Source organism: Brassica napus, chromosome A1 (genome assembly GCF_020379485.1).
Source record: "Brassica napus cultivar Da-Ae chromosome A1, Da-Ae, whole genome shotgun sequence".
Classification (NCBI taxonomy): Eukaryota; Viridiplantae; Streptophyta; class Magnoliopsida; order Brassicales; family Brassicaceae; genus Brassica; species Brassica napus.
The window spans coordinates 19,097,807-19,106,879 of NC_063434.1; the positions used below are offsets into that span (position 1 = coordinate 19,097,807).

General features: G+C 43.7%; 1 pseudogene; it reads right to left on the reverse strand.

The window, feature by feature from the left end:
- Positions 1-8,069: 8,069 nt before the first annotated feature.
- On the reverse strand, positions 8,070-9,073 carry LOC111201496 (annotated as a pseudogene).

The following is a 9,073-nucleotide window of genomic DNA, read 5'->3' on the forward strand; positions in this document are numbered from 1 at the left end:
GTGTGAGTGAAGGCTCTTTTTTCTCTCCCAGCCACAGTTCCCAAGACTGGTCCCTAACCAACGGTCCGTAGCCTCTCTCCACGCTTAGCAAACCGAATCTCTTCCTCTTCGGGCAAAAACTCAACTCAAAGTACATCTACTTTTGAATTATTACCCTTTTTGGGTTTGTCTGTTGGACAAAAGAAGCTTCTGATCTCTTACCCACCGGGTTCTTCCCCCGACCCGGGTCGGAGGGACCGTCTCACCACCGTCGTTCGCCGCTGCCTCGACGGAAACATAATGAACCTTCCTCACCGCTGTTCCACCATGTTTCTCTCCAGCTCTTTCAAACTCGCTTGAACCTTGCTGGAACTGTGGAACTAGATACCTTCCTTGAAGCTTTGTGAAAAGTCTACAAACTCTCTTCCTCCGTCTCCTTGCTCTATTCTGAGAATATCTCCTTGTCCCCCGTAACTACTAAGTGACTACAATGCCCCTACCCAAGTCAAAATGAGTCATCGCTACTCAAGGGAAGAGAAGAGGAAATGGGTCTCTACTTCAACCCAAATAAACCGCAAACCCCCAGTCCCAATCCCGGACTCGAACACTGCTGCTCTGATTGAAGAAAACAAGTTTACCCTAATTGGGAGAGTAACAAACCCTGCAGTCCAGAACACAAAGGCTCTTGTGGAGTTCTTCCTCCAACACTGGAACGTCGTCGGGCGTATCACCGGGAGGGAGTTAGGACCTCAGATGTTCCACTTCCGTTTTGAGAACGAAAAAGACCTACTCACCATCCTCAATAAGGCCCCTTTCCATTTCAAAAGATGGATGTTACTCATTCAACGTTGGGAACCAGTGGTCTCGGAAAAGTTTCCTGCGTACCTACCTTTCTGGATTCAAGTAAATGGAGTCCCACTCCATTACTGGTCAGATGAAGCCCTAAGAGCCATTGGAAAAGAACTGGGCCAGGTGGAAGATTGTATTCCAACCCAAGCTCGTGTTCGAGTACTCATCAATGGTCTCAAACCACTGGAGATGATTAGAGACTTTAGCCTACCCTCAGGAGAAATCATTCAAGTAGAGTTTGATTATGAGAACCTTCAAAAGCACTGCTTTTCTTGCTACTCGCTCTCCCATGAAAAAGACGATTGCCCTCTATTGGTGCACTCTCGTGATCGAGACAGAAGCCCCAGAAAAATAGGTATCTCCCAAAGGAACACAATGGCTCGCCTTGATGAAAAAAGAAAGTCATATGAAGAACGAAGAAGAGATAAAGGACACCATGTCCAACTATCTAGAGATATCTCTCTACCTTACTCAAGAAGAAACGAGTATAACGATCGTAGATCAGAATCTAGATACAACTCCCGCCCCCGACATACCAACGAACCAGTAACCAGCGAATTCCGTAGAGGTAGGGAGGACTATACTATAGGGAGACAAAACTCGAGAGACTCGGGTGCTCGAACTGGAAGCAAAAGCAACTATCTAACCTTTGATGCCCCACCTATGGCTGCTGGTGGACAAGACAGAGGCAGAGGTAGCGGGGAAATAAGGCGTGAAAACAGTCGAGCCCATTGCCAGGACTCAGGTTCCAAAACCATTCAATCTCCTGCAGTGCCAGCTCTGACTCCTCACTCAACAGATTTAAGAAGAGGTCTCCCACTAAGAGAGGAAGAAGAAGTTTCAGGTGATCAAGTATCCACTGATAGACGGCCAGCTAAGGACAGACTTGCCTTACCGGTAATCCCACATTCAACAGACCAAAGGAGAACACTGGCTCTAAGAGATGATGGAGATGATACTGGAAATAGAGGCCAGTTTTCTACTGATAGACCCTCGGCGAAGACAAGATTATCATTGCCCTCCAATGGGAAATCAAGACTTGGAAATCAAGCAAACTCTACAGGCTCAAGCCGCCTACAAGACATAGAGATACAATATCTGGAAGAGGTTATTCAACCAGTAGGACCTGGAACCATTACTCGAGCGTCAGGCTCCAGGCCTCCGGGAGATCCGGGTTCACCTCCAGGCGAGAGATCTCCGATAAGAACTCTCAGCGAAGATAGAAGACATGTCTCCTTACGCCTGGGACCCCAACCTCTACCTCTCCAGTATGACAGCCCCAGCATTCCTGAAAGGCCCACAATTGTCACGAGAAGCGTGGCAAATAAAAAGGCAGGGAAGTTGCCACAGAAGAAGCGATACAACCTCAGTCCTTTGCAAGGAATTAGCTTGAAGAAAAGGAGAGTTACAAAAACACAGAGCTCTCCCAAAAGAAGGACACAAGCTGGTGCACCAACACCAACAACCTTAGCTCGCCAGCAAAGACCCCCGAAAACCAACATCATTCCTGGGATAAAGAGGAAACAGAAGGATTTTCGGGTCAATCCAAGCGCTCTTCCTTAGCGCTGCTCAGCTGGAACTGTCAAGGAATTGGGAGCACTTTGACAGGCCAGCGTATCAGGGAATTCAAGAAACGAATATCCCCAGAAGTTATTTTCCTTATGGAGACAATGAATCAAGACGAAGTCGTGCTCCGACTATTCCAAAAAACGGAATATACAAGCCACTTCACAGTACCACCAAGCGAGACGGGAGGAGGAGGCTTATCACTGTCATGGAAATCAGATGTTCAGGTGGATATACTCTCTTCCTCTCCAAACTTCATTGATACATCGATTGCAATGCACCAGAGAACTATGTTTGTCTCTTTCATATATGGATCACCTCGTTCAGAAAATAGAGCCGAATTCTGGAACCAGTTGACGGAACTTGGTCTAGGAAGAGATGAAACAGCTTGGCTTATCGTGGGCGATTTTAATGACCTGCTAGACAATTCCGAAAAAGTAGGGGGACCTCTACGTTGGGAGGGATCTTTCCTAGCTTTCCGAAGTTTTGTCTCACAAATGGGCCTTTGGGACCTTCAACATGCCGGGAACTCTCTATCATGGAGGGGCAACCGCTACAGCCACTTTATCCAATCCAGATTGGATAGAGCAATGATAAACTGTAAGTGGGCTGAGAACTATCCCTCGGGCTGTTGTGAATACTTGAGATTCGAGGGGTCAGATCACAGGCCTATCTTAGTCCACCTCAACCAAAGCACAGCCAAAAAGCGCGGCTTATTTAGGTTTGATAGAAGATTAAAAGACAAGCCAGAGATCAAGGAACTTGTGGAGGCAAATTGGACATCTATGTCATATGAGTCGGTTATCTCTAAGATATGCAGAATCCGACGAAAGATTATGGAGTGGGCCAAGCTCCAAAACAGAAACAGCAAGGAGCTTATACTGACAACACAGGGGAAGCTAGAAGAGGCGTTATCAAGCACCACTCCCGACCCGGTAGCAATTGGAATCCTATCGCAGGAACTCGAGAAAGCATACATCGAGGAAGAACAATATTGGAGACAGAGAAGCAGAATCCAATGGTTGCACAGTGGCGATCGCAACTCTGGATTTTTCCATGCTATTACAAGGGAAAGAAGAACGATAAACAAGTTCTCTGTCATAGAGGACTCCACGGGCAAACCACAGTTTGAGGAAGACCACATTTTCAAGGCGATCACCGACTACTATCATGAGCTATTCTCTTCGCAACGGACACCAGCGCTACAAGTAGTCGATGACGTCCTTTCTCCTGTCATCACAACTGAGATGAATAATGCCTTGATTAGGATTCCAGAAAAAGTTGAGATCAGACAAGCCGTTTTCTCTATCAACCCGGATAAGGCCCCGGGCCCAGACGGTTTCTCTGCGAGTTTTTACCAGGGCTTTTGGGACATCATAGGAGAAGATGTAACGGCTGAGATTGTAGCGTTCTTCACCTCTAACATTCTCAACGCCCGGTATAACGAAACCCATGTCAAACTGATACCGAAATCGAGAGGAGCCAAGACAGTTGCTGACTATCGCCCAATTGCCTTATGCAGTACACACTATAAGATCATTGCTAAGGTCCTTACTTCTAGGCTTCAACCAGTGCTTCAGACCATCATCACCAAGAACCAATCTGCCTTTGTGAAGGGACGAGCAATCTCTGATAATGTGCTCATTACTCACGAGGTTCTCTACTATCTACAAACCTCGGGTGCAAGAGTACGATGCTCAATGGCGGTTAAAACCGACATGAGCAAGGCGTACGATAGGATCGAGTGGAGTTTCTTGGAGAAAGTCCTCTCAAAGCTAGGCTTTCATTCCATCTGGGTAGGATGGATTATGGAGTGTATCCGGACAGTATCATACTCCTTCCTGGTGAATGGAGCAGCCCAAGGGAAGGTTACCCCTTCAAGGGGAATTCGACAAGGAGATCCCCTGTCTCCTTACCTCTTCATACTCTGCACTGAAGTACTTTCAAAGCTCTGTTACAAGGCCATGGAAGATGGAAAAATGGCGGGAGTTAAAGTGGCTAGAGGATGCCCACCGATAAACCACTTGCTCTTTGCCGACGACACGATGTTCTTCACCAGAACAAACGTGCCCAGTTGTGTAGCTCTAAAGCGCATCCTAACCTTGTACGAAGACGCCTCGGGCCAGTGTATAAACCTCCTTAAATCGGCAATAACCTTCTCAGCCAAAACTCCTAGTGAAGTGAAGAACAGAGTGAAGAATTTCTTCGCCATTCAAAACGAAGGTGGAGTTGGGAAATATTTAGGCCTCCCGGAGCATTTTGGAAGGAAAAAAAGGGACATTTTCGCCAACCTAATCGATAGGATCAGACAACGCTCCATCAGCTGGTCCACAAGATTCTTATCGAGCGCAGGAAAACAGGTCCTCCTACAAGCAGTCTTAGCAGCGTTACCCACCTATACGATGTCATGCTTCAAACTCCCCATCTCGATTTGTAAGCAGATTCAAAGTGTCCTAACTCGCTTCTGGTGGGACGCCAAGCCATCGGTTCGTAAAATTTGTTGGGTGTCGTGGGAAAGACTCACAAGACCGAAGAGTGTTGGCGGCTTGGGTTTTCGAGAAATCGAACAATTCAACAATGCTCTCCTCGCAAAGAACGCATGGAGGATCCTGAAAGACCCTCATTCCCTACTAGGCCAAACCTTGCTTGGTAAATACTGCCCTAACTCCAACTTCCTTGATTGTGTTGCCCCTGCCTCAGCTTCCCATGGTTGGAGGAGTGTCCTTGCAGGCAGAGAGGTCCTCAGTCAGGGTCTGGGCTGGGTTGTGGGGAATGGAAAGGACATTGGCGTTTGGACAGAACCCTGGCTCAGCCTCGAGAAACCAACAACCCCCATAGGACCTCCGACACGGTCCAATGCCAACCTCTGTGTTGCAGACCTTCTCCTGCCTAACTCTACGGAGTGGAACGTCCAAGCAATAAGAGACCATCTGCCTCAGTATGAGGATGTTATAAGGTCGCTAATCCCGAGTGAGTGCAATATGAAGGATGAGCGGGTGTGGCTTAATGACAAATCAGGTGCATACACTACAAAGTCTGGCTATGCGCTGACAAAAATCAACAAGGATGCCGACCCAGATGATCTTTTTGACTGGAAGAAAAGAGTATGGTCTATCAACACGTCCCCAAAGCTTAAACACTTACTATGGAAGGCCAATGCAGGTGCTTTACCGGTTGGAGCTGCACTGCAGAGCAGGGGCATAGATGTTGACGAGAAGTGCAACAGATGCGGAGCTGTTGAAACAGAGATACATGTTCTACTGCACTGCCCCTATGCCACTGAAGTCTGGAACAACATTCCTTGCCTTGACGCCCCATCCTCCCTCTCACAACCCCCAATGTCGATACCAGAATTGCTTGATAGCTGCAGTAGAATAATTACCTTACCTCCAACAGGGCTCGGGGCCACTCCCATCTTCCCGTGGGTATTTTGGACCCTTTGGACCAATCGAAACAAGCTACTTTTCGAAAGTAAAGCATACACTGTTGAGGAATCAGTGCTTAAAATCTTGCAGGACTCAAGAGCTTGGAAGGTGGCTCAAGAGTCAAAACAAAATCCCCAAGTGCCACAGAATGTGGATCCTTCTCGTCCTGTGTTTAATGTTCAAACCCCTACTCATTTGTCTGTTCCAGGTTCTACGTGGAGTGTCTTCTCGGATGCTGCTTGGGAACCTACCTCTGGAAAATGCGGAATGGGATGGCATTTCCGTGACAACTCGGCCTCACCATCAGGCAGCTCCTTTGCAAAACGCCTTGCAGTTCCCTCAGCCCTTGTAGCAGAGGCATTGGCGTTAAAGGCCGCTCTTTCATCAGCGGTTACTCGTGGCATTGATTCTCTCAGAGTCTTCTCTGACTCCAAATCGCTTATTGATCTTCTTGCCACCAAGAAGAACCATATTTGGATTCAAGGAATACTCTTTGATATCCACTATCTATCGCTCTCTTTTAGATTTATCTCTTTTCAGTTCATCCCGCGTGTGGGAAATACTTTGGCAGATACTCTTGCGAAATCGGCCTTGCGCTCCCTAATCAACTCTCCGTCTGTGGATGAGTGAAGTACGATGTTTATTTAAGTAATCAAGTATGGTTTCGATCAAAAAAAGTATGCAATTTATGTTAGTGCAACTAAACTTTACTCTAAACTTAAACTTCTAAAGCATGCAATTTTTGATACTGCAATTTATGATAGTGCAATTAACCATTCACAGTAAAGCGTGAATCAAATTAGAACACTTTTGCAATGGGCCAAAAATGTAGATCCTAAAACTCACACTAAGTATTTGAGAGTGTTTGTTTGTAAACGATTAGGGAAAATAGACTTATGGACATCAATATCCTTAGAACACACCGATGTAATCAGACTCATGTTGACGAAAATGGACTGTAATGACTATAATAAGTCTACAAATTTTGTGTTGATATTTGAAACAAAACTAAAACAAGAATAAAAGAATAAGTGAGATCGAAGTGTTTAGGGCTGAGAGTTTGAGGTCGAGGTATATGTGTGTGTATGTGATCATGAATGAATTTCCTTCCTCTCTTGATCTCCGTTCTTTATATACTTCTCCAAGTTATTTAACACCTCCGATATATTCTCTGTTCTTGTTTATTTGATTCCAACAATCTCGAGGGCTTGGTTGTTGCCGAGAATATCGAAAGTCTGTAAAGCCTAATTTAGTTGACCAAGTTATATCCTCACGCTGCGACCTTGACGACCATCGACTTCCCGGTTTGTTTGGTTCGAGATCGAGGTTGAACCTTTGTCATCTTTGATCCCTTCGTACTGCATGCACCACTCCCAATGGGTACAGAATCCGGGTCCAACAATGATAAAATAGCATCCTCATGTGTCATAGTTTTGTCGACATGTAGTTCGGATTGAAAGGAAAAATGTATCCAGAGTGCGATGTGCAGAGCTTCCGCTTCTATTGCATTGAGATCGATCTTCTATAAAGATAATTCTCAATTCTCTACAGATGGTGCCAGTTGTATAATCTGAATTTGATATGTACTGAAGTTCACACAATTTCAATGGTGGACTTAGGAGAAGTCTTCGTACTGAGATCTAAGCTAGAAGAATGAGTATAAAAGAGGTTATATAAATTGTAGTTGAAACCGGTTAGATGCTGCCTATGTACCCTTTAAATAGGAATCAAGTCAATGGTAATTTATTAAAAAAGAGACAAGTTGCTAGAGTGGCATTTATGAGAGAGAACTAGGTCTTTTGGGCCTTGGTGGAAGGCTGCCTAAATCAATGTCCATATACCTAGATGATAGGGTAGAAGATATTCATTGATGATAGGCGATGTGCCTAGATGAGTCTCTCAGTCTTGTCTTCCCTCTAGACTTAAAAAGTCTTTTATTTATATAGAATGATGCCTCTTTCTTTTCCTCCAACGGTTTTTGGCCAACTTTTTTTGGTGATTTTCCATGTTTGAAAATGGGCAAAAATCATTGTTTAAAGGCCTTGTTAAGGGAGCAAAGCCTATCTCCAAAAAATTATGTTTTGCATGAGATTTTAATGCAAACAAATTATTTTTCATAATGATTTTCTTATAAAAAAATTATTATGAAAAATTAATGGAGTGTATAATTAATTATTATACAGAATCAAGCGAGTTTTATAAAAAAAAAATCATTTTACATAACCAATCAAATTTCACATAAAATTTATTTTACAGAATCAGTTGAGTTTTACTCTCTTGTACAAGTTTCTGCTTCGAGCTCATGCCAAGCAGCAGCTTAAACTCCATCACAAGAGACTGAAAAACTACAATAGGTCAAGAGAAAATATCTTACCAAAACAGTCAATTCTAAGAGATGTATACTTACAAGAAAGTTCAGAAGCATATGCAACTTTTGCGGGTACCGGTGTAAGTAACTCTCAGTACACTCTGCTCAACTTGTTTCCCCACCTCTGCACTGAACTGCAAAGTTGCATTGGGCGAAAAAGAAACACCATATTTAAGGAAACAAAAAACCAGATATTGGTTTTATCAACAAAATAAACAATAGGAATCAGTACCATCTCATGAGTAACTTCGTTTGCCGTGACTCCAGGAGTAGCTATTACACTTTGAATTAAAACTTGTCATTTCTGTGCATATCAGAAGGAGTCTCATTTAGAGCTTGCATGGTCACTAGACAAACCAGACAATTATTCATCAAATTCATAATCCTAATTCCAGATTTCGCAACTGAAATTAAAATAAACAAATATATATATATATATATATTTATATATCCAACTCGAGAGAAAATGATCAAAAAACAGACCATGAACTTTAGAAATCGACCTTGGAAGAACAACTCCACTCGTATGCCTAACGGAATAATTTCCCGGATTGTTCAGCTTAACTTAAAGAAAGAAAAGACCCGAGAAGCCTTAGAAACCCCAGAGATAATCACAACAATTGCCGATTCAAAACCTAATTGTGAATTATTACCTTAAAGGCTACATTATTGTCCATCTGGTTCTTCAAGTAAAAATAGCAAGAGATAGGCTTCTCCAATTCAACTACATCAAACCAGAGAATAAAATTATTTAACATAGTAACTCAAAAAAGTAAAAATAAAAACGGAGCAAGAAGACATGCAAAATAATTAAAAGTCAAAATAAAGGCTTACAAGGGAATTGAAGGGTCATAGGCACGATTGTGAGAAGCTCCTTGTTTGTCAT